The following is a 25,481-nucleotide window of genomic DNA, read 5'->3' as shown; positions in this document are numbered from 1 at the left end:
TACCCTCTAATTCGCAATTTATACCCTCATTAGGTCCTTTGCCCCAACCCTCCCCCTATGGTCCTGATGAAGACCCCACAGCAAGGTTAATCGATCCTGCAACCACTAGAGGGTCGAAACGTCGACTGTTTGTTTTTACTGTGGCAACTTCACGCCAAAAATTGTATATACACTGTACTCTGTGTCGTATGCCTTTCTTTCAATAACAATACTATGCGGCATGCAAGTTGTTGCTACTTTGTTGATAGCATAAATAAGTGCTTTAAAGATTGATTTTACTGTCACTTAATCCCACCACTGCACGATCTCCTACCTACCACGTTCCTTTTCCCTCCTCGGGGCACTGTATGACGTTTAATACAGTTGATTGTTTCTTACACGATGTATATTAGATATACTTTATCCCACTGTGAATTAAACTGTGTGGATAAAAACATTTGTTGTTGAGTAATTCCATTGATAATTATATGAAATCATTTCCTCAACACGCTGGGACCCTCTCCTCTCTGTATCTATTCAACCCAGGTCCCAGTGACATATATGGGTCAACCCCCCTTGTTCATACACTACTGAGCTGACAGGGTGTCTATACAATTTGTTTCTATAACTTCGGTGTCTGTCGTGACTGCGTAAGCTGCCACTAATTCTCCTGTACCTGTTCTCATACATGAACCATCCACATAAAGTGTCAGGTCTGGGTCTGGTAATGGGACATCTGTCAAGTCTTGTCTGGGTTTCGTCGTAATAGTAATGACTTCGATACAATCATGCTTCAGTGGGTCTACACCGCTTAATGGCAAAAGTGTGGCAGGATTCAATGTGCTGCAGCGTCTGATTTCTATGTGTGGTTGAAACAATGTCAATTCATAACCTGTCAGTCTTGCTATGGTCAAGTGTTGGGTCTGTGTACGATTTAAAAGAACTTCCACGGAATGTGGAACTTGTACTGTCAATTGATGTCCTAATACTATGGAATCGCTCTGTCTGATTGCTAAAGCTGTCGCTGCGACTGATTTCAAACATGCAGGTAAAGCTTGGGCTACTGGATCTAATGTGCTAGAAAAGTAAGCACACGGTTTGTGTGAACCTGCTTGTTCCTGAGTGAGGACTGACAAGGCAGTACCTTCACGTTCTGTAACAAAAAGTGTAAAGGGCTTACTGTAACATGGTGTTGCTAAAACTGGTGCTTGACATAAGGCTTTCTTTAAGTCTTCAAAAGCTTGTGTATGTTCCTGAGTCCAAGGGAGGACAGTCGATGTCGCTGCCTCCTGAGTTGTCAACTGAATGAGTGGCTTTGCTAGAAATGCATATTGGGGAATCCATTGTCTGCAGTACGAGGTGAGGCCTATGAAAGCCCGCACCTCCTTTTGTGTTTTCGGTGGTGACATGTTTACAATTAACTGGATGCGATCTGGAGTGAGCTGTCTCCCCACTTTGGACAGCAAGTGACCCAGGTACACAACTTGCTGAACACAGAATTGCAGCTTTGAAGGGGAAACCTTGTGCCCCTTGTCAGCCAGGAAATTTAAAACCGTCAGTGATGCTTTTTCACATTCGGGTTCGCTTCGGGCGGTGATCAGCAGATCATCGACATACTGGAGTAGGGCGGTGTTAACAGGCATGTGGATACTGTCAAGTTGTCTTTTCAGTGCTTGGCTATAGATGCTGGGGCTTTCTGTGAATCCTTGAGGTGCGCGTGAAAATTTGAAACTTCGTCCATTTAAACTGAATCCGAACAAGTATTGGCTTTCTGGATCAATTGGGACGCTAAAGAAGGCGTTCTTGAGGTCAATTACAGTAAAGAACGTCGCTTCTGAATCAATAGCTGTCAGTAATGAAGAGATATCTGGAACCACAGGATACTGTGGTACAATGCATTTATTCAATTCGCGCAGATCAATAACTAATCGATAAACAGGTGGTGCATTTGGATCAGTACGTTTAAGAACTGGGATGATAGGAGAATTACATACATTGGAGTCGGTTTCCACGACCACTCCTTGTGCAATGAGCTCGTCAATGATTCTCAGTAAAGCCACTACAGCATCTGGAGGTAACTTGTATTGTCGAATTCGTGGTAATACCACTCCTGTTTTAAGTGTGACTCGATATGGTGTAATGTGCATACAACCTACATCAGTGGGGCCTTTCGCCCACAAGTGTGCAGGTATACTCTGTAACCGGGGATCCATGTCTCTTAATACATAATGGCCTTTAAAATCTCGCAAGAATAATCGTACTCCTTCCGGAGAACAGCATATTATAGCTCCTAGAGCTTTCAGTGTCTTTATACCTAATAGGTTTTCTGGACATGATTTTGTAAGTAATAAATCTGTAGTCCGTGTCAAAGGACCAACTGCAAGTGGAAGTGGCTGTGATACTTCATTAATAATAGGCTTTCCTGAAAATCCAAGGGAAACATTCTGTGAGCCTGAGAGGGGTGCCCCTGGAACCTCATTGTGACTGATGGTGGTCCTGCTTGCCCCTGTGTCAATTAAAAACTTTCTGTCTTTTCCTAACACTTGACTGTGTACATAAGGACCCTCTTGATCTACAGGAACTTCAATAAGGGGCAAGCCAAACTCCCTCTCTAGGCCGTTTCATGTGTATCGCTGATAATCAGGGTAGTCATTCTGTGCATACTGGTACATCTGTTGTGTCGTGTTCTGTGTTGCAGTAATAGGCTGTTGCTGTGGCACTGCTATAGTTTGTGATGAAGCTGGCATAGGCGGAATATGTTGTATATTCTGTGGTGCTTGTTGCTGGGCCTGATCTTGTCAAGGTACGCGCGGTCTCTCCTTGGTCTTACCCGTGGAGATATTGTGTTTCAGAACTGCACAATCTTTTACATAATGACCTGGCTGTTTACAATAGTTACATGTCCCTTTAACAGGAGCCGTCGAATTACTAGGCTGGGTCGCACCCTTTTTGTGACCATCAGCAGGAACTGACTGGGCAACTAACATTTTCATTTTCGTGTCTTTCATGCGTCTTTGTTCATGTTCTTGTTCTTCTCTAATTCTATTCTGGTGGTACTGTAACATTTGTAACATTTGTGAAGGGGTGTTAGCTTGCCAAGTGCTTTCGACTTTCAGTACTCTGTTCTTAACCTGGGGCAGTGAATTCTCAACTAATTTCGTTAGAAAAAGGTGTGGATAGGACTCGCTACTTGGTTTCAGGCCGCTATTAATACCAAAACATTTCTCAAATCGAGTATAAAAATCACTAGTGTCTTCATCGAGTTTCTGTTTACAGGCTGAGATTGCACCCCAATCTTCCTTTTTCGTACTTAATAAACGTGGCAACACTTGCACTAACAATCCTGGTAATGCTTTAACCTTATCCCCAAGCCCTTGGCCTGGAATTCTAGTATTTTCTTCGTTTTCTAATGCAGTCCAATCAATCTTTGCATTTCCCACTTCCCATTCTTTTTCTTTAAGTTTCTCATAAATACCAGGAGGCAGTAGTACTTTCAATATCTTCATGAGGTCGGGATAAGTATAGTCACCCATGAGTAACATGTCTTTTATTTCGCGGTGAAAACCTGCGGGATCTTTATCATGGCTAGGTACTAGTTTTTTCATTTCCAATAATTCTATTTTGGTTATGGGTGTGAACACAAACACACGTCTAAGTGTATTATCGGTATTCTGAACTGGGTGCACTTCTCGTAACGGATTCTGTCTATCCAGGTAATACATTTTTCTTTCCATGGAGTGTGCTGAATCAGATTGTGGACATAGGAAGGCACTATATCTGTGCCGTTGTTCTAGAATTACCTTGATTAGATCGGTACCTAGACCTCTCCACTTATTCATGAGTAGTTCTGCTAATATATCGGGCAGGGGGCCTGGATCGGAATGTTGGCTTCTATATAATAGAAGTAGGTGTTGTATCATGTATGTACCAGCTAAACGCTGTTCACTAGGTGTCATGTTAAAAAATGTGTGTGCTAACGCATCATCACTATATTTCTCGGGACTGTCAGCCCATTGTACTGCTGACCTCGCTAATTCTTGTTCATCCATAGAATCTAGTACATGGTACCCCATTCGTTCTCGAAGTCTGTTATCAGTAGCTTGAAATAAGTGTTCAGGAGTTCTTGGATTACACATGGCTTCTTGAAAAATTCTTTTACTTTCTGGACGCACTAGGCGCATTGAATTATTAAAGGGTCTTCCTTTACCTACATATGCTATCGTTTCTCTAACTGGTAATTGTGCTTGTCCTGTAGCTTCTTCTGGTTGCTCCTCTTCTGAGGACTCAAACTTGTCTGATTCATTTTCTGGTTCTACCTGTCTTGTTTCATGTATTTTTATTACTACACTTCTGATTCTTTGATACATGTTTTTTATACAATTCTGTTTATCATGGTTCCCGTCTGCTATATTCTGACCCCATCTATGAAGTGCTTTCATTTCCTCCGGGTCCATCCCCGGCCTATCTTGTTCTCTTATTAAGCAGTTTATGAAGAACCGTAATATCTTGGCTTGAATGTCAACTTTCTGGTGAGCCATGGCTTCCTTAATACTTTCAGGTCCCTGCCCTGTTTGGACAAAATGATATATTCTGTCTAGATGTTTAACCATTCCGGGTAGGGTCAACAAAAAGTTGGTGACCCGTCTTAGTCGTACTGATGCTAGTATTAATCTTTCATCATTTCTACCGGGTACTGGATCATATCTACAATCCCCGAGACGTTCTTTTATTATATCGAAATCGGCTGATCGAGGTGTACGTTGTTGTGCTAGATCCCTGTAAGTCAATCTATGTACTTGTGGAGGTGTCTGGAAACCTATTGCCCCTCCGGACGCGCCTCCTGAGGCACTGCCTCCGAAGGGGTTGTTCGGATGTAAAGTGGGAGGAATGGGTGCGGGAAGAGCTGGAAGAACGGGAGGAAGACCAGGAGGGACATTCGGAACGGGAGGTAGAGGTGGAGGAGTAGCTTGTCGTGGGAGTAGGTGCTGATTGTCTCGGGGTCGAGCGCCGCCAGAAGGAGGTGTGCGCGGCGGTGCGGTATTAGCGTATGCGGGCGCTACATCATCTAGATAAGAAGAAAGGAAAATGTCCTTCGCGGTTTTGGGATGCATTTTAGTCGGGAGCATGGGAGGTGGTAGATCTTTTGGTACTTCCGGAGTGGCCTTAGGTAAACCTTCGGCCAGGAGAGGATACATACCATTCCTAAGGGTGTTTAGTTGTCTGTCTACTTGTTCTATTTTTACTCGGATACCTTCCTCAACTAATACGTTTTCTTGGGCCTTGTCGGAATCCTCTTTCCTTTTCTCTTCCTTTCTAAGTGCTTTTTCTGTACGCCTATGCGATTCTTTACGCCATAATTCGATGGCATCTTTCTGTGACTGTCTGGCTTTCTTTTTTCGTAATGCTTCTTCTACTCTTATGATGCAATCTGAATCCCATGTCCCTGCAGCGGGCCATCTCTGATTCTCTGCTAGATCTTTAGTGTAGTCCACCCATAAATCGAGAAATAGAACGGCATCTAGGCCGTGCTTGTGGTACATAAAGTACCCTGGAGTGTCCCTAGGTGGGATGAGAACAGCTTCCTCGAGTACCCCTTTTCTAGTCTTTATCTGTCTTAATTTGGAGAATAACGGCATCTTAAAAATCTGGCTACTTAGTGCTTACTCAGATATGAACACAATAATCACAATAATGACGATCGAACAATCACTCATACCACGACATTTTGAGACACATTAAAACATTTTGAGATGAACAATAACAATTAGAATGTAACTCGCTAACTGCATAATACTAGATACACTGCTCAACAGTGCAGGCTGGATATACTGCTAAACAGTACAGATACACTGTCTAAAACAGTGCAGACCAGGTCTGTGTACCCAAACCTGTCTTGACCGGCACAACCTAATGCGCACGTCTAGATGCGTCCCCAGCAACGGTACTCACCGGGAAGCACGGAAACAGAAGGCCTCGGAAACTCTGGACTGGACTCGACTGGATTCGGACTGGATTCGGACTCGACTCGTGACGCAGATACTTCGGAACTTCGGAACCTGGTGGGCCTCCGTATACCTCGGATCTTGCTCTCTCAGCTAGGCTCTGGTCGGGATCCTCCGCACTTCTCACCGCCTCGTCTGGGTGTCGATCGCGGCCTCAGTCACCTCCGTTGGCCTGAGGGAGATACAGGAAATCCTGCGGGTACGCGTAGTTTCCGTCCGGCTGTGGCAGGGGGCTAAGCCTGCAAAGCACCTCCGGCGGGTGAGATGGGGGAGGGGTCCCTGTTCGGGCGCCAATTATGTGGTAAAATTCATTACCTGGTACTGAATTTCTATGCGGTAAAGTCAATAAGAATAACTCATAATAAATAAGAGGCAAAATCCGTGATATTTGAGGTTTCTCAAAAAGGGTTTTATTCCTATAAAAGGAATTGGGTGATTAGCATATTGGCTCGAGCCAAGGTGGCATACCGTTCCGTCACCACATAGGTTCGGGAAGGGACAGACTGACAGAGTCAATGGTAATATGCGGGTATGCGAGTATGCGACAATACATTATTGACAGGCATTCATATATATAGTCAATGCATTACAGTAAAGGCATATGCAGGAGGCGTAAAAGCTGAGAAGAGAGATAAGAGTGCATGTACGTAATACAAAGAGGCGTTACAATAGGCGTGCATGAAGGCGTGAACAAGAACGTCATTTATCATGATGTCACAAGTAGGCGGATCCATGAGTGAATCCGGCAGTGTCAGCAAAAATACATGGCAGAGATGCGCGCGCAGCAGTATGACGTGTAATGTACGTGTAACTTGAGGGGTGAAGGGGGACTTGACATTTAGCCCTACATGTGGAGACAGATGTCTGGATGTCAGATCAACCTAATCCCAAATCGTATCTAATATCTCATGTTTAAGGAACTGTATTATCTGGAAGGAAAAGGTCTCTCGGACAAGAGGCTATTCTATACTGACTGTGAGTGCGTGTATGAGCGTCTACGTGTCTGCATGAGATGCGAGGGGTGCGAGGGAGGGCATGGGCCTACCATGGAAACAGAGCCATGAATTCTTTGCATAGAGACAGTGAGACCAAGCCCTTTGCTCTGCAGCTGGAAGGATGTTGACATGAAACTACTAGACAGGAATGTATTTTCGAGGAGTGGAGCAGATAATTCGAAGGTTGAATACAGTCTTGACAGGCAACAGGCTGAGCCAAGTACCGTTAGCCGCACAGGGAGTGAGGCAGAGGTCACGGGTACAGATGCAAGCCCAGGTTTAAGATTCAGAGTCAGAAGGCAGGAAAAGGCTCGATGGCAGAATTCAGGGCCTACTTCGCCAGAGCTGAAAAACGTGTAAAGTACACTACATAAAGACGTTGGCATGGCATATTTAGGAACGGACTATTTGACCCATTCATGGTGGATCTGAAAGAGGACATGTTAACGTTGGACGCAAATGTATTTGCGTCTTCATAGCTTGAAGTGGAGGGAGCATACATGTACTTGTAGCGTGTACACGGAGTCGTTGGGGTCTAAGATAGGGGACACAATTGATCACAAAATTTATATTACCTCACTTGGCTAGCAATCAATGTGGATGGCACATGTCTGGCGGCATGCATGGCCTGTCACTTGGCTGGTGATGTACTTGGATGATACTTGGATTTTGCTAACAAATCACACTTTCCTCACATTTCAGTGTGGAAAATGTGACCGATCACTGCGCTGGCACAAATTTACCACCACCCAGTGTTCGCCTCTGTCTCCTGAAAAAAAATGATACCTCACTTGTGTGGGTGTCTAAAAACTTATAAAATTAAAAACTATGGGGATCCAAAGTGGGCAGTTTTTTTCCACATATATACTGACACTGCTTTGGGCACCCACACAAGTGAGGTCTCATTTGTATTGGGAGGCTGAGGGGAATGCTGTTTGGTAGGAAATGTGTGTTGGTGCAGTGATCTACCAACCTTCCCACACAGGATTGTGAGAGAAACATTTTCTTACTCAGAATCCCCTCCAAACCTCAAATTTTGCTAAAAATGACATTTTCCTCACATTTCTCCATGGGAAAGTTGTGGGATCACCAGACTGACACTAATTCCAACCACCTAGCATTCCCCCAGGTATCTTGTTATAAATGGTGCCTCACTTGTGTGGGCTGTCCAAGTACCTGTGACAGAGAAGGGCGCAATACGAATTGTGGAGACATCAAAAATATGTATCATAAAATGACCTAGTTTTGCAAGAAGGACCCCTGCGTTTTTGATCCCGGGCTAGGCTGCCATTCTGAACCCCTTCAGCGCGGCACAAATTTTCGCGCTGTGCTGAAGGTTCTAATGAGCCTATCGGCTCATGACGGAACGGTTCAGTCATGAGCACAGCTCAACCGACGCTCATGACGGAACCGTTCCATCATGAGCATGGAAGGGGTTAAAACTAGACATTCAGGGGAGTTCAGGGAGGTGTGGCTTTTGTGGATCCCCCAACACTGTGTTACCCACTATCCCCTGAAACCTCAAATTATTCTAAAATATCTAATTTTCCTCACATTTCTATCTGGGTTCCCTGTGCTAGCACACCTTTTCTGCCACCCAGTGTTCTCCTCGGTCTCCTGAGTAAAATTATACCTCACTTGTGTGGGTGAGCTAAGGGCCTGCAAATGGAAAAGGCCAAAAACATTGAGATTGAAGGGACAGCACAGCAAGCTTTAAACACTATATTTGTTTTGTATATGTTTTAGGCACTTCTGCATTGGACACCAAAACAAATGAGGTATAATTTTTATTGGGAGACCCAGGAGAACACTCAGCGGTAGAAAAATTGTGCTGGTACTTTGATCCCATGCAGAAATGCAAAGAAAACGTGATTTTAAACCAAATGTGAGCTTTGCAGAGGAACCTGAGTAACAAAACGCTGAGGGGTCCACTCAAGCCACACCTCCCTGTACTCCCCAAGTGTCTAGTATCTGAAATGTCTTGGATTGGTAGTTTCCCTAGATGGTCACCTAGCCCGTGACCAAAAACGCAGGTGCCCCCCTTGCAAAACCAGGTCAATTTGTGATACATAATTTTGATTTCTCCACAATGTGTTTAGGGCCATTCCCTGACGTGGGAATTTCACCCACCCACACAAGTAGGGTACCATTCTTATCGGCAGACTTGGGGGAGTGCTGAGTGGTAGGAAATGTGTGTCGTCCAGGGGATCCCACAACTTTACGACAGAGAAAGGTGAGGAAAATTTGATTTTGTAAGCTACATTTGAGGTTCGCTGGGGATTCTGGGTAAGAAAACACTGGGGGATCCACACCAACCACACCTTCCTGTATTCCACCAAATGTCTAGTTTTTAGAAATGTCTGGGTTTGGTAGTTTATCCTAGGTGGCGACCTAGCCCGGGACCAAAAGCTCTGGTGCACCCCTTTGCAAAAGTTGTGTGATAGCTAATTCTGTTGCCTCCACAATATGTTTGTGCTCTTCCCCTCTTGTATAGTTGGCCCAACCACACAAGTGGGGTTCCATTTTTATTGGCAGGTGTGAGGGAATGCCGTGTGGGTGGAAGTTTGTGGCTCCCCGCAGATTCCAGAGCTTGCATGACAAAATTGTGAGTAAAATTTGTTTTATTTACAAAGTTTGAGGTTTGCAAGGGGTTCTGGGTAACAGAACCTGGGGGACCCTCCTGCACATAAACAATCATAGGCAATGTGCTGTTCAAATGTCTGCTGCACAAGACAGCAGACATGGAAACAGCAAAATCGAGTACAAATAAAGCATTTCTCCTGTTTGAGACCAGGTTTTCCCTGGTCCTAATTTTGGTGCTGCTTCCTATTTACGTTGGCCTTGCAAATAGGAATCCGCGTCAAAATCACTGGGTGTCGGGGTGGAACGCCCACTGCAACACCCATTGACATTCCCTTTCATGCTAGATACAGCGTGAAAGGGAACCTTGTCTATATGGCAGCATTAAGCCACGTTAAGGGGCTTAGGGGCACATGCATCGATATTGCTTTTTGCGATTTCTTAATTGTGAAAAATAAGGAATCGCAATTAAGGAATTGCAAACTGCAATGCATCAAGAAATTGCTAAAAAAAATAGCTATTTCTTAAAATTCCTTAATTGCGATTTTCTAATTGAGAATCACAATTATGGAATACCTCCCCATCCATTCCTATGGGCCTACAGGCCAATAGGAATGAAAGTGAAGACATTCTTAATTTGCGATTCTCCATTAGAGAATCGCAAATTGAGAATGCAATTTCAAGGGTGCAGGGGTGGCCAAAAGACACCCTGTTGCACCCCTGAAATCTGCTTACAAGTACATCTTGCACACACACATGCCTCAAGGGCATGTGTGTGTGTGTAAAATGGAACTTTGAAAAATGCACTTTAGTGCATTTTTCAAAGTTTTCGCAAATTACCATGAAGGTCAACTTCATGGTAATTTGCTCCCCTTATTTGCGAATTCGCAATTTTTTTAAGTTTGATGCATTGCAATTAAGGAATCTCAATTTGAGATTCCTTAAATGCAATCACAATTTAAGAAATCGCAATTTTGCGATTTCTTAAATTGCGAAAAAGGACACCAGGTTAATTTAGTGAATTTTGTGGTTCACCCTGACAAGGATTGTGATTGTTGCTTGAGTAGTGCTTCTACTAATCTCATCCCATAAATCAGTATCTTACAATATCTAACAGTGTTCTATGTACACTCAGAACTATTATGAAACATTGCATATACCAAATAAACACACACACACACAACACAGTACACAACTGTAGCTGATGACCAGCAGGAAAGTGTCTTGCAGCACATGACGAAGAGGGAGAAGCCAAGGCTCTGTTCATGCATTTCCAGTAGTAATGTTTTCCGCATGTGTATTAATTTATTAAGGCGATGCATATTTACCTAATCTTTTCAATTTGTAGTTGTTGATTGCTCTCCCGCAGTCATGCACCGCTAAGCCACATATATTATCCCATGTACCATGACTCTTCTCTCCAGGGGCGAGCCCATGCACCCACCCATAGCTGGTGTCCACAACAAAGGAACAAGGGTACCTGGCTTCACCTGCTTTTACCTGCCTTCTCGTCTTACTTGTCTTACCTGCTTCATTTGAGTCCTGTTGACTAGGACTCACTCTAGAAGCCAACCCTTGACTCTTTTTGACAGCAGCACAAAGAATGTGAACGCTGGCATGAGGCAAGGTAGCATCAAAGTATGGGTTTCTGCTCATCATTCGATTTGGAACCGGCTGAAACATACAAGCCTGGCACTTCGTTGTGTCTTGGCCTGGATTGGCGAGGATGTTCTAGTGTGACAAGTTCCAGCGAAACCAGTGACATCACTTATATCTAGCAGGTGGAGAGATAAGGATTGGGTGCCGAGTGCAGCGGTGGTAGACACTGCATCCACAGTGTGAGCCCAGGTTCCCGCGGAAGTGGCCTATCTAAGTCGGGATGCAACTTGTGGGTGGCCTGGTTTGCTCCCACTTGGTCCACCCTTCCACTATTCCTTTCTTTTTTTTCCTCATCCCACTGCCTTAAAAGTGGATTGGAACTGTCACAGAATTGCCTCGGAACTGCCACAGAATCCTAGTGAATTGGTACTCGCATTTCACAGTTGACAGCTTCAGTCATAGCCGTAGCCAAGAGATCTCTGTTGTTGCAGCAACAACTGCTTTAGTCTAGAATAATTGGCCACATTGGGCAAAATAGACAAAAGAAAAGCTCGAGCCAAGTGTTCTTCTTTCCTGGACTGGATTGTGCCTGTGATTAGGAAGACCCCAAATTGATGGAAGATGCCATCTAGATGCTTGCAATCCGGACGGTCAATCGCATCTACGGGGCCAGGTGCAGAGACTTCTTCTGGAAGCATATCCGATTGCCCTGGTTCTCTTAATTTACATAAAACTATCAAGTGTAAGAAGCCACAAGATCATCTGTCCTTTTAGAAAACTCATCCTACTGTGTTAGTTATGTTCACGAAGGGTTAGAGGAATAAGACATCACAGATTAACGAAGAGGGGATGTCCCCTAGTGTGGCTAATGTGGATGAGTCGAGCACTGATATGGTCATCTCACTGTTATTAGTTCAGCACCAGAGTGAGTTTGTTGTGTAGAAATTGGTGGCATCCCCCATTTTAACTAAACCTATCAAACTTATTAAACAACTTCCGTTGAATATACTGGTTTAAAATATGGAAATGGACATGTCAGATGCTAAGGTTCAATCTGGAATAAAATAAACTGTTTAAAAGCCTTCACCTTAATCTGCTGGTTCACTGAAGCCAATGAGCACGGTAGCTATATCTGGCACTGCAAATGTGTCAGAGTTAAATTCTGGATTTTCTTCATCTAGGGCATGGGTAGTCAAAGTACGTCTCGCAGACCCTGTAAACATTGTACCTGTGTTCTTTTTTTTTTTAAAGTGTCAGCAAACACTGCCGGTTGCAGCAGCGGGGCCTCAGGGAGACTGCTCTATGGGGGCCTGTGTTTGCAGCAATAGTCAGAGTGGAGCTGCAGGGCACTAAAAGGTGAACAAAGCTTCATTAACATGTAAATGGTCTTTTAAAGACCTGTGAAGTACTGGGGTGCAGCTGTGTTTGTGCCTGGGAAGCTGTCTCAGCCCAGTATGAAGCACACGTGGGGTGAGGTGTTGGAGGGTGACAGAGGACAGCAGGGACTGAGAGCTGGGTGAGACAGATAGAGAAAGGGGCAGACAAACATAGATAGAGGCAGAGGCAGGGACAGACAGAGACAGATAGAGGCAGAGACAGATAGAGGTAGAGACAGACAGAGACAGAAAGCGATAGAGATTTAGTTCCGTAGTTTGAGGGTCTGAGGTTCGGTGGTTCCGAACCCGTTCAATAAAGGTCGTCGGAAATAGAAGATTTTGGTGTCAGCAGACCGCAAATCACGAGTGCGGTGTGTACGAGTGTTTTCGTCTTAATCGATCAATGAGAACACTACGTAGCCAGGGATTTCGTTTGAACCTTCGGGTTCCATTTTGTGGACGGCAGCCATTTTGTGAGGTTGCCCTCACATAGGCCGATGACTATGGCCGAGCGAGTCCTTGGGACACGTACACCTTAGCTGACTTCTGAGTGACCTGGCCAAACTGACTCCCTTGCCCGAGGCTGACCTCGCTGAGCCAGTTCCTTGTTAAGCAGCTGGTCAGATAAAGATCAAAGAGCAGGACATTGCCGAATTTACAGTACACTGCACCCACCCTTCTATCTCACTTCTCATCTGTTTCTGCTCCTTCCTTTACGACATAATCACTGATTTGGGTTAAGGTTTTATGATGGGTTTGTCTGGCCTGATCCGACAGGATATTGGAATGTGCTTGGTCATTTCTGGTGGGCTGGACAACGGAAAATGGGATTGTCGTCATGCGCTACTTTTGAAATATCATGATCTGATTGGACAGTTTGTGTGTAACCAATGCTACTTTGGGATGTGATTTTTGGCATAAAAGACCATACTCTGCTCATTGAAATTGTGCAGTCTCTAGCGAACCACCCGTGTTGTGCTTCGTAGATCTCTGTTCCTGGTTGCAGCCAATAAACTTTGGTCTTTGACGTCATCGAGAAGTGTCCCATGTCTCTGTTTGCCGAGGCAGGGGAATCCGAAGATTATGAGCGTTTTCCCTGGCACTGCTGGGTTCTAAAACCTGGTTCTTCAGAGACAGAGCGAGAGACAGAGAGAGACAGAGATAGAGAGAAAGATAGAGGCAGGGACAGATTGAGGCAGAGACAGATAAAGGCAGAGACAGACAGAGCTAGAGGCAGATAGAGACAGATAAAGGCAGAGACAGACCGAGACAGAGACAGAGACAGAGACATAGAGAGGGAGACAGAGGGAGGGAGACAGAGACATGGACAGATCGAGGCAGAGACATGGACAGCAAAAGACAGAAAGGCAGAGTGACAGAGAGAGGGAGACGGAGGGAGACAGAGGGAGACTGAGGGAGACAGAGGGAGACTGAGGGAGACAGGGGGAGACTAAGGGAGACTGAGGGAGACTGAGGGAGAGAGAGGGAGGGAGACTGAGGGAGGGAGACGGAGGGAGACAGAGGGAGACGGAGGGAGACGGAGGGAGAGAGAGGGAAGGAGAGGGAGGGAGAGGGAGGGAGAGATAGGCAAACCGAGAGAGGCAGACCGAGAGAGGCAGACCGAAAGAGGACGTCCGAGAGAGAGGGAGACGGACGGAGTCTGGGGGAGATGGAGTGAGGGAGAGAGAGAAAGAGGGAGGGAGCCAGAGGTAGGGAGACAGAAAGAGAAAGAGGGAGACAGAGAGAGAGAGAGGGAGACAGAGAGATAGAGGGAGACAGAGAGAGACGGAGGGAGACAGAGAGAGAGTGAGTGAGACAAAGAGAGAGACAGAGTAAGTGAGACAGAGGGAGATAGAGAGAGAGGGAGAGAGAGAGAGAGAGAGAGATAGAGAGAGATAGAGAGAGGATGGAGACAGAGAAAGAGGGAGAGAGAAATAGAGAGAGGGAGGGAGAGAGTGAGAGAGAGGGAGGGAGAGAGAGAGAGATGTGTGTATGCCAGGCCTGTTGGCTCAGTGGATGAAGGCGTCGGCTGCAGGGGCCTGTGTTCAACCTCATGGTCACAGTTTTTTTTATTTTAGCCCCGACCCCCCCCTCTCCGACTGACCCAGCCCCCACCGTTGCGGCCCTCAGCCACAAACCACACTGTAAATTTGGCCCCAGAGTAAAAGTTTGTGAGTGAGTTTTTTTTTTACTTTGCCATTAGCTCGTATTTAGGCCTGATGTAATTTTGCTGTACTCCATCTTGCAATCCTGCGACTGTGCAGAAGAGCTCAAGAGTCCACAAGCTAAGGCATTGAACCTGTGCCAGTGACTTTCTTGCCTGAAGATGCGCCTGGGAAACTCACCCTTCGACCTCTCGAGAGGAAGCTGAATTGAACATTTTACATACAATGTATTTGTGATTGAAACATCCATTGTCGGGTGGAATAAAAGTGCATGGGAAAATAAAGTTATGGGCGGGAAAGATAATTTGCGATATTGAATAAAGTGACTTCATAACTGGTATGGTGTGATGACCTCTCCTCATCTTTTAACCAATCAAATTGAAGCAATACACACATTGGGGGGTGGTGCATTGCCCTGGAAAATGGTATAACTAAGGGAGGCTTAGCTAGTTAGATTGTCCGACTTGTCCGAATAGCTGACCTGTCACTGACCCAACGCACTCAATAGGCGATCGAGAGCAGAGGTGCTGGTGGAGCACTCTGTCAGAAGAGTCAATAACCCAATTGGGGTTCTGTGAGAGAAGGTTTGATAACCCAATTGGGTCTGACTGTTAGCTGCAGAGAGGGTTGCAACGCTGGCGTTGCACTATAGCTGTGGGTGCCGGTTCTGACCTGCGGTGGTCCTGTCCTGATCCAATTTGGTCCGTACTTATCTTGATTCTGTTCTGCACCTGTCCTGTCCTGTTGGCACCTGAACTATCGGGAGTCCTGTCCTTTATCCCAGCCCGTGGCCAGGGTTGGTCTGCACACCATTTTAGGTAATTATATAATTGTGTGGGTATGTCATTATACAGTTTTCCTTTTCTTACCCTTCCTATGTTTGTGCCTAAAGAAAGTATCATAATATTTTCACATCATCTTGCCTTGATCATATACTTTCTAATTGAATGCGCTTTAATCGAATTGGTATGGACTCTGACATTTAAGAATTTACATAGATAAAGTGTTTAAACCTTTCCAGAGTCTGTGGTTATTTTATAAATGCAAATGTTTATTTACCACCTATTATGCTAACACCCTTGACCCCTTAGAACTCTAGGTCCCGGTCACTAGGATTGGCAAGTCAATTGGTATGGTTCCTAAATGGTTATTTAAAAAGTTCTGATTAAGCGTAGGTTACCTGTTCAAAGTGTGTATGTGTTTATGGGCCCAGGTGAGTATGGTAAAATGAGCAGGTGAATCTGCGCTCTATCAACTCCACCTACTGGTTGCCACCTAGAAAAAGTGAAAAGTAGCAATGATCTGAATACTCACGCTTTCCAGACTAATATAGTAGTAAGGGAAATGGGAATCCAAGTGAGAACATATGGTGATACAGGGAGACAATAGCACTAAGCATTATGTGTTGTACTGCTCCTCTAAACCAGTTGTCTGAGGACTCTCATGTGTTGTTGTTGCAAGGGAAAACACAAAGGATCAAGTTCGTAAAAACTCCTCTTCAATTTATTTAATCTTTAAAAACAGAAACTCAAGCACATATGGTGACCCAGATATTACATCTGCTCCCTCTCTTATTAAATAGTCTAAGGCTGAAACGGTACTTGATCCCCCCAGGGAGGGTGCCTCCCAACTTGAATATAATGAAGGATTGGTATCTGAACAGGAGAACCAAATGCCAGGGTAAGACTTGGATGTTAAGTAGAACATAGCAGTAAAAACTAAAAACTAATAATACCACATCAGTGGTAGGGCAGTTGGTGATTGGAGCTCCTCCAAATTTTTCCCCGACTGACTCTCGTCATGGACGGATAGTCCCTAGTTCTGGCAGAGAGAATGAAAATGGGGTGGGTAGTTCTTTTGTGTCCTCTTTTACTCTTTTACGTCCTCTCTTTCACCAGTAGCAACGATAGTGGAACAGGGGGCAGAACAAATGTATAGTGATAAGGTATTAAGGTGGTGTAAGTCAGGACAGGCATCTAAAACCCTGATCTTTGCTTCACTGTTTGACGGAGAACCAGGCCCGACAAATAGAAGCTGCCTTTTGCAGCTTCTATCTGAAATTGAGGATTTCAGATTGATTACAAGTAAGGCTCCCGGTTTTATGGTATTTTTTTTTTTTTTTAGACATTTCCGTCTATTTATCCATATTTATTTGTTGTCAACTTTAACTGTATTTATCCATATTTATTATGTGTTTTGTGAAAGAAATTAAGCTGAAACTGGTCTATTTCCACATTTATTTAACCAATAAATATGCATTCATACTTGAATGCCTGCCAGGTTTGTTGATAACACCCGCAGAAGATACATCAATGCACTTTTCTGAAAATATGCACATATCAGTATCAGCCTTGTGTATATCTACTGCTGTTTAAGCCTCTTTACTAAAACTCTTTTTTAACCCCTTTACCTCTCAATCCACAAAGATTCTTAAAGTGTATTTAGAATCACTCAAAAAGCACCTCATTTCAGTTTTTATCCACATTTAAAAATAAATACAGACAAGAAAATAAATGGTTTTCTGTCTGTATATATCTGTAAAAATCAGTAAAAACGGGAAACAGGGAGCCTTGATACAAGTGAAGATATTGATTGGGTTTTATTGGGCTATCGAAATGAGCTCCCGAATTCCAATGTTATTTTTAACTTGGTAGCAACACAGGGGGAAAGGGTGATTAATTTTGCAGGGCCAGGGGAGCAAAGGGCCACTAAATTTAGTGGGTAAGCTGAATTGGCACAATGGAGTTGGGTAGCAGGTACACTGAATGCTCTTAAAGGAAATAAAAAACTCCTTATGCTGCAGAGGTAGCCCCCTGGGGAAGATCCTGTCCTGGAATGTGGCATGTGTAGGAAACTCACATTTTAATTTAAGTTCTCCAATGATTTATGATCCAAAGATAATCTGCCTTCAGGAAACATGAAGGTGTGCAGATTTCAATTTTGCTGTGCAGCAAACCCTTCAGTAAAGGATCACACAAGTGGGGGTTTAGCTTTCCTACTTAGTAATAGTATAAATTGGAACCCTCTGGTCTTTATTCATTCTTCAAAACACTGTATGTGTTTAAAATTGACCTCGGACAATGTAACACAAGGTCAGCATTATATTCTCTTATTGGCAAACGTATACATTCCCAATGGTAGGGCATCCAATTCTCCTGTTGACTCAATTTTTTCTTTTGTGCATAGAATCAGTACTTCTGAAGATTGAATACGTATATTTTTAGTAGGTGATTTTAATGCCAAAATCTCAAACTGCTCGTGGGCCTTTAGTAACCGAGATTTGGGAGACGCATGGTTCTTCCCAGAAATGTTGTTGCCTGCTTATATCCGATAGAATAAGAGAAGATTGAGTCTACTGGAATGTTTGAGAACTAATGATTTAGTTTTATTAAATGGGAGATTTCCAGACGACTCCCCTCCATCCTATACTTTACACGCTGCCCGGGGGCAGTCATTAAAAGATTATATGGTGGTATTGTATCAACTCTTCGGAGCACGTACTTAGTTTAGAATACTGGTTAGTGATCTGAGCGACCACAGTATTTCATCAGTAGATGTTAATTTGGAGTTTAAGTTACTTGTTCGTTGGGATTCGAGAAATTATACTATTAAATGTAATTGAACAAATGGGCGAATCTTTTGGCCTAATACAAATCTGACAAGCCTAGGGAGGTATGTTGAAAATGCGAGCTCTGGCCCTGGTCGGAAAATCCAATCAGGTGGTTTGAGAAGCATCTGGCTTTATTTAGATTATGTGGACATAAAAAAAAGGCAATGGTATTGTTAGCTCAGCTGGTGCTCCATGGAAGGTACAAAAGTTAAATTGGGAATTGAATGCTTTAGTAAGTGACCAATTTAAGCAGGCCTCAATGTCTAGGCAAAGGGAAATTAATAGATTAAAAATAGTAAGAACTAGACTTAAGGCTGCCGAACGCAGCAGGGAGGAGTATTCCAAATGGATTCAACTGAGAGAGGTTGCACGCTCTGGGGACTCAAGTAAATACTGGCCCCTAAATGCTGATTTCTGTGATACCAGAACTAAGGCAGAAGCCATTTTAATATCTGACGCAGAATGGACCCAATATATTTCACAGCTATATGCTCTAAATCCTGGGAGGAGTTTCAATGTTGAGTCAATTCCAGAGCCCTCTCTGTTAAATACTTACGCCCTCCACCCTGAAGGGAAACAGAGATTTGTATTTAAGAGTCAAGGTACTCTGATGAGATCGGCCATTATTAAACAAGATAGGCAGTCATGGGCTCATTTCCTTTTCCTGATGTTTTCTTACTGCTATTCTTACTGAATTATTCCGACCTCCTGGAGAGGAAGTATTGTGGCCCCACTATATAAAAGGGGCCCGAAGATTTCCCCTTCCAACTTTAGGCAGATTCCTTTATTGGATGCAACTGGAAAACTGTTTGCCAAGAGGATACTTCTTCACCTTCAGGATTGGGCGTTTGGTAATGATCTTGTACTTGCAGAAGAAGTGGGATTCTGTAAGCATAGTGGCACTTTGGATAATATCTCTGTTTTACAAACTGATTGAAAAATATCCAGTAGGTAAAGGGATTGACCTTACATGCAGCCTTAATAGATTTCTCAACGGCCTTGACTGGGTTGACCGGGGACACTGTGGAGGAAACTGGCTGAAATGGGGATTCCGGGCCAACTCATTGCATTCCTCTACATGGAGGCAGGTGTTGATGGGAGGTAACCGGGGCCTGTCAAGTAAAGTGGTAATTCACAATGGGCTGAAGCAAGGGTGCCTATTGGCATCTCAGCTTTTTTCTCTGTACATCAATGACCTTCTGAGGCAGTGTAAAGGAAGATTTGCCTACATTAGACCCTTTGGAATTGTGTTGTCTTCTTTTTGCAGATGACGCTATCCTATTGGATTAAACTCCAATAGCCTTGCAAAGGCGACTAAATGAGTCAGTTAATTTTTCTGACGATCACTTTCTAAAAATAAATATTGTACAAAGTATAATCATGGTTTTCAGGTCTCGAGGATGTAAGGTTAGAAAAAATCTGTGATAGTTTCTGGGAAAAACTAAACTTGATGTTGCGAAGAATCTTCTTGAGGAAGTGCTCCAGCAGTAACCACATTTACCAGTGCAGAAGTAAAGCAATATCCCAGGCAACTGCACTTGGTAGGCTATACAAATGATTTGGGCAAAGGCACTTTGCACATGTTTTATCCGTTTATAAAATTAAAACCCCGCCATCTTTGAACTAGGCCTGCGTATCGGTGGATGCACAGTAGTGGGATTTATGTGAGAAGGTAGAAAGGCACTTTTGGCACCAAATCTGTAATTTGAATTGTGCAGCCAGTTAAGCAGCCCTTCGGCTGGAATTTGGGTTTTTCTCAACTCACTCGTTCACCATGGCAGCATGTTTAAGATGGGATAATACTGTATTAGAAAATGACGCAAATTCAAGTCAAGTTGCGCTAAGGCATGACATTTTTGTCAGGTTAAAGGGGAAACGCGTTGTTTTCAGAAATTATGAGAAAGCCTTAGATTTATTTGAAGTTGGTCGTAGTGGTACATGCCCTAACCCAAAATCTGTATTGAAAACTTTATTTAAAAAAATAATATACAAAGTCAATCGCAAGAGAGATATATCGCTGTGTGCAGGGTAATATAGCAACAATGTAATAGTGGGGCATGTATAAAAAAAAAACAACCACGTGTTTGATGGAATCTCTCTCATGGAGTACATAGAACCAACTTGCTGTTAAGGATGAATCTTCTCCCATTAAGATTCATAACATGAGGCATGGGTGGGATTACCTAGGGAAAATAGACTTTGTGATCTATGCGGAAGTTTGGTGCAAGACCTAAATCATGTTTTATTTGTTCGCCCCCTACCACAACAATTACGTTGTCGTTTATTAAGACCTGTATTTCTAAAGTATTACATTACTACCACAGAGGAGGCCGGTATTGTCTTTTAGCTCCCCTCTGCATTAGTATGCTTTAAAGATTTCAGCTCTTTCAAACAATTTCGAAACATTTTTTAAATAAATGTATAACGTAGTGTTCAGCTCAGTCAAACTAAATATACCTGTTCACAAATATGGGAAGCATATTTTGCACTTTATAAAACGGAGCGTAGGCCAAGATGTATATGGAGCAATACTTGTCCGCCCCCCACTATATGTTTGATTCTGATAGGTCATATTTTTTGTGTAGTATACTCTTTTGGATTATAAATGGATATAATGGAAGATATTGGAACATTATTTGGGATATAGCATAATGCAGTTTTCTACTATTTTATAAGTGATTGAGTAAGGTTTTTATTTATGTGTACTTGCACTTTATACATTCGGTGATGTGATTGAATGGACTCATTTTTGCCTTTTCTTAACTAATGTCTTTTAATTCTAATTGTATAATGGAATTATAATTGTTGTGTTCTCACATGTATTTCATTCTGGTATTACCATCAGGATGAGTTGATATATTGAACATTTCTAATATTTGTACATCTTTTATCTGAAAATCATTGAAGTTCCGAATCATAAATAAAAAATTTAATTGGATAGTTGTAAATTGCATAGTCGGACATCTCATCTATGATATGTAGACATACGTTGCGCAAATACATCCTGAAAGTTACTAATTTTTATTTTGTGGTCATAATTTGAGTTGTTCCCTCCTGTTCTTGTAAAGAGATTTCTAGTACTAGGCATAGATCTCCCCATGGAGTTGATGAATTGCATGTAGGCAGATATTCACACCCAAGCATCAGTGTAAAATCTATGGGGCCGATTCACAGAACTAACTTAAGACAAAATCCTAAACTTACTACTTTTGGTATTCACAGAAGTTAGTATTTTGTCTTAAGTTTGTCTTAAGACAGACTTAAGACAGACTTAAGTTAGGATTTTGTCTTAAGTCTGTCTTAAGACAAACTTAGGACAAAATCCTAACTTCTGTGAATACCAAAAGAAGTAAGTTTAGGATTTTGTCTTAAGTTAGTTCTGTGAATCGGGCCCTATGTGCGGGTAATTTCCACAGCCAGGGTACACTTTCTGAATTTGGCTCCAAGTTGTTCATTTTTTAGAACCCTACATTTGTTCTCTGTTCTAATCACTTTTCGGCTGCCGAGCATTGCTATTCAGTTAACATAAGGAGATGCTTGAGGTGTTTGTAGAACCCTCTACGGTTCCTATGCACTTTTGTGTCATCGGCTGGCACTGCGACGACTGGGTCAATGAGCTGTATGTTAATTGAAGATGCTTTCCATTTCTCCTCCACAAGTTGTCCAGGTTCATCACATATGTGTTTTTTGTGTGACCAGATGCAAGTGAAAATGTTAAACGTGAGGTGTAAACTGAGGGAATTTGTTGTGTAAGTTTCTGTGAGACTTTTACTACATGTCGTTGACATAACTACAATACTTGGCATTCTATATTCCCGTTAGTATTTGTGCATATTTACCCTTTCATTCTTTAAATCTATTCCTCGATCTTTCTAGTCACAAACAAGAAAGTGAATAACGGAAAGGAGAAAGGCTGAGGCTGTCCACCCTCATGCGGTTGCAGGGAGTGAAACAGAGAAGGGATGAAGGACTACAAAAAATGACATGAGACAATATATCAGTAGCCGTGCTCGTTCCCACTAATGGATTGAATGGATATTTTCAGCATCATAAATATTACGCTGCCGTTAAGTGCTATGCATCATCTAAATATTTTAAAACAGCATGTTTATTTTACCAATGCTGCATATCCACATAGGAAGAATAAACAAGTAAATTGCTGCACAAAACAGTCTTTCCTAGCTCCAGAAGACTGGGTATATCAATTTTGTAAACATAGTGCTTTCCTCACACGATTATCTTCCTGAAGTCGTGCTCGTTTCCTTTTCCCCCTGTCAGCTGTGCTGACAAGATGATGTATTTGTATTTTTAGCCATGGTGCCTGCCTGCTCTTTCATAGCTAATTGTAGAGGGCATACCAATTTCAATACAAATAAGCAAAGTATATTGGGCCTCATTTATGAGATATGACGCATCGCTGCGTGAAAGCAGCGTTGCATCACTTCTCAGTGCGCACTCCTTGAGACATTCCTGATGCGTCATATTTAATGTATGACGCATCATGGCGCAAGGAGTTACAGATGCGTCAGTATTTCTGACGTATCTGTAAGCACAAAAGTGTTACTTTTGCTGGAGTGTGTCACAAAAGTAACGCAACTCCAGCAATGCGTCCTTTCACATGGGACAAGCCCCACTTTGAAAGGGCCTGCGTCAGTCTTACGCCTGCTGTGAGGCAGGCGCAAGATTTTGATGCAACGGCATCCTAAAAGTGACACAGTGAAATCTCAAAGATTTCACTGAGTCACTTCTACGACCCTTTCTTGCGTCAGTACGCCCCTCTTGCATACATTATACCTGGCGCAGTTATAATGTGGCGCAGGGGTTTACAAAGTGACGCATCTACCTAGATGCATCACTTTGTAAATATGGCGCAACAAGGCACATTTTTTACGCCACTGGTGCGTCACAAAAAGTGATGCACCGGCGGCATAAAAGTGACACAGCCTCATAAATGAGGCCCGTTGTATATGCTTAAGTCGTAATTATGCACTCTTATTTATAAATGCAATATGTATCTGCATTATGCGGACACACTGTCAACATGATTTAGCATTAATATGAAAGGTGGTCGTAGCTAAAGTTTTTAAAATAAGAACAATTCTCGTTGAAAATGAAGATTTTTGGGGGATTTTACTCCTCATTTAAAGGGTGGCAGTGCAGTCTCTTGGCCCTAGTGTTATCATGCAGTTTTGTGAAGATGGCCAGTTAGTGCTGATTCGTGGGTTGAAAGCTGTAGGTTGTGGGTAATAAAATGCAAATGGGGTACAAAGATAATCATTGCCTATCCACACCCTTTTCCACCACCCCCAGGTAAAACCACGGTCTGCTCTACCACCAACACACAATATCCTACCATGTTCATTTATATATATATATATATATATATATATATATATATATATATATATATATATATATATATATATATATATTTAAAATCTGCATCACCCCTCTATGCAGAGCTGCAATACACTTTACAGTGAAACAAACTGAAAAGGCGGAGTCCTTAGCTACAATGAAAGAAATTATGGGATTGGAGGCATTTTTGTTACTGAACAGCAGGCATTGAATGTCTTTGTAATAATATAGATGAATAATAATAAAGTATGCAGAGTAGATCATGGTGGGCAGGGGCGTATTTAGGATACTAGATGACAGAGGAATGGAAGAAGAGATGGGGAACTAGGGTGAATAGCAGAGTGCATTTTTTTATTTGCAAAATGTAATTAAAATCATTGCATAACAAATAAAACAATAAAAAAACATGATACTAAACCACAAAAACTCCAATCGCTTTCATGTCCAATTAAAAGGGTTTTTACATAAAACGTTACAGCAGACCCTTCCATCAAAGTTCAAGAAAGGTCAGGTAATACCCAAGAAGACACACATTTCCCAGGCCAACCCATGTGAACAATATCCCCAGAGTTCTATCCCTTTAGTTCTCCAGCTCTGTAGCCCTCACCTTTCAGCAGCATGGAGGGTCAATTCTCTAGTAAGGTGCATGCGCTCTATGCAGTAACCTAATGCTTATAGTTTGTGTTAGTAACATCCATTTTCCAGTAGGTAAGGCCCCAATTAGTAGATCTTTGGCTCCTACTGTGAGCTCCGTCCACGGCATGGCTAAGCTGGTATAAGGATGTGTTCTCATAATTTCATTTTTAGTTTGGCAAAAGGACCAGGGCCAGATTTTCATTTAAAGTAGTCCAGTATCACTTTTTTCACTTTATGTGGGCATGGAGGAGTACCAAGACGAGGCTGAAAAGCATCTCTGAGGGTTTGTACGAATGTAGCACAGCGGGCCAGGGTTGATGGGGGCCTCTTGAGTAAGACATAAGGTAGAGGTATCTAAGCAGGTACCCACTCCTTCTCTTAAGAATATTTCCTTAAGGAGAACTCTCCTTGCTTGGGTTATGGCGGGACAGCAGCATAAGAGATGTAGCCAAGATTCATGATGGGAATTACAGAGTCTACGAGCTCCTCCAGGTGTATATTTGGTCCAGGCCTGGTTAAAATCCATAATAGGTAGAGCCAACAGTCACATTTACATTATCTCTCTTCTGACTTTAGGGTTGATAGCAGCTGAGAAATAAGGTTGTGGTCTGGATGCCAGATAAGAGGCATTTAATGGTGCCAAGGCATTTAAAGGTGCCAAGAACGAAGAGGTTTTTAATATGGCCTGATCATGTTGGAAGGAGGTTGATTATAATAATGATCTTTTTCCAGGTTGCATAGGAGATACAGTGCAAGACAAGTGCAGATTCATTAATCTCCAGAGTGACACGTACATTCTTGAGCTGGGTATTCCACGGGTAACTGTTTTTTCAAATATGAGTCTGAGGCGGTTCTTTAAAGATTTCTCAGGTGACTTCAAAATTCGGATGTAATATTTAAGGAAGTCAGTCTCAATGGTTAAGGCTTGTTTGGCCAGACCAAATTCCAGTCTAAATTTGGCCCTAAGCAATTGTTTTCGTACTCGGAAAATCTTTTTATGTCCCACACACTGAGCCCGCTCCAGACCTTAGCGCAGGCACCCGGGAATGTTTGATGTCCTTAAGAGAGTGCCAGGAGAAGGGATGCTTGGATAACGTTCCTTATTCCTTCAGCTGACAGACTTTGTAGCTTGTTGTTAAGTTTGATTAAACCGTAGGTGATGGCCTTAGCTTTCTTCTCTA

Source organism: Lissotriton vulgaris, chromosome 3_1 (assembly GCF_964263255.1).
Source record: "Lissotriton vulgaris chromosome 3_1, aLisVul1.2, whole genome shotgun sequence".
In the NCBI taxonomy this organism is placed as follows: domain Eukaryota; kingdom Metazoa; phylum Chordata; class Amphibia; order Caudata; family Salamandridae; genus Lissotriton; species Lissotriton vulgaris.
The sequence above is the reverse complement of the archived record's forward strand: the minus strand, read 5'-3'. Positions refer to the sequence as shown.